The 1,411-nt window shown below is 46.8% G+C and overlaps 1 protein-coding gene across 1 annotated transcript in view; it reads right to left on the reverse strand.

The window, feature by feature from the left end:
* Positions 1-1,411, reverse strand: part of slc4a5b (solute carrier family 4 member 5b) — a 31,500-nt gene that overhangs the window by 26,192 nt on the left and 3,897 nt on the right. The gene's annotated exons all lie outside the window — the stretch shown is intronic.

Below are 1,411 nucleotides of genomic sequence, written 5' to 3' on the forward strand. Positions count from 1 at the left end.
TTTTCCACGCTGCACTTGAAAACACCACTGACAGGCAATGGAACCTTGGAGCGGAAGGGGTAGATCTTGGTGCTGGTGGGGCTTAGTTGTGGAAGTGGAATCAATTTCTCGAAACTTGTTTCACCGACACAGTTTGCTGTGGCTCCTGAATCAATTAAAACTAGCATACTACTGCCATTCAGCTTGATGTGAGTCTGTGGCAGCTCAGAGGTCTTGTCAGCATCAACTGCAAAAACATAAGCATCATCACTGCTGGAAGAGTTGTGCTCTTTTTCCTCACCTGGCGTCTTTGTTACGTGATGGACTTCTTCAGGGTGTTGGTTAGCCTTGTACTGCGTTCGTGTTGTCTCACCGTCTTCGGCTTTAGAACGGCATCGCTTTGCAAAATGGTTTAGTTTACCACAGGCTCTGCATTGTTTGTTTCTAGCAGGGCATTCACCATAATGAGGATATCTACCTCCACAGTTCCTGCAGCTGTTGTCAGAACGTCTTCTTTCCGACCATCTGCTGTTGTTTGGATGCGTCTGCGTAGTCTTTCGATCCAACCAGTTGACTGTAGCTGTTGAGCCTCTTTCCATGTCAGTCGCTTGCATTTCAGACAGTTCCAGTGTTCTTCCATGATCAAGAAGCTCATCTAGGCTAACGTCAGGCTCCCTTAGCGCTTTCCTGCGTAGCCTGGATGATGTACAGCTTTGTATGATTTGCGTTTTAATCTCTGCCTCGACACTTGCAAATTCACAGTTCTTAGCTAACATCCTCAGCCTAGTGTGATAACTGTCCACATTTTCTCCTGGTTCCTGTACAGTTTATCTGAAGATGTACACTTGATACTGTACGTTTTTCTCAGGAGAGAAATATCCAGATAACTTCTGCTTCGTGTCTGCATATTCGTCATCTTCTGCCGCTAATGTGTCGTACACATCATGCACTCGTTCTCCTGCTATATGTAGCAATACCGCTTTGAGCCTAGCATCTCCGCCTATGTTCATTGCAGTGGTGTCATTTTCAAACCTTTGCACCCATTTATTGCAGCGAGGTCCGACAGAGACAGGGTCAGTTTCAGTGTCGAAAGGTGGGAGAGCGGCGGTGTTTCCTGCCATTCTTGCTGCGGTGTGCCGACTATCATCCACGTGTCTGTGTTAGCTTAGCTAGCTTGGTCTAGCCGCACTCATCCGCATGTCCGTCGTTCTCCCCTCATGTTTTTTTTCTTCTCTTTGAGTCCTTTCGTTTCCTCCTCGTCGTCAATGTAATGTTTCTGTATTGTAATTATGACCCAGACGAACAACGACTTGATGCACTGCAACAGGCTTTTATTCCGAGCTTCGTATACACGCTGTTCATGCGGTCTTGCCGACTGACTGTGTATATCTTGTTCCGCCCAAAGGTGGCGTGGTTCTACTGTGAACATCAC

The sequence above is a fragment of the Melanostigma gelatinosum genome (genome assembly GCF_949748355.1).
Source record: "Melanostigma gelatinosum genome assembly, chromosome: 18".
Taxonomy (NCBI): Eukaryota; Metazoa; Chordata; class Actinopteri; order Perciformes; family Zoarcidae; genus Melanostigma; species Melanostigma gelatinosum.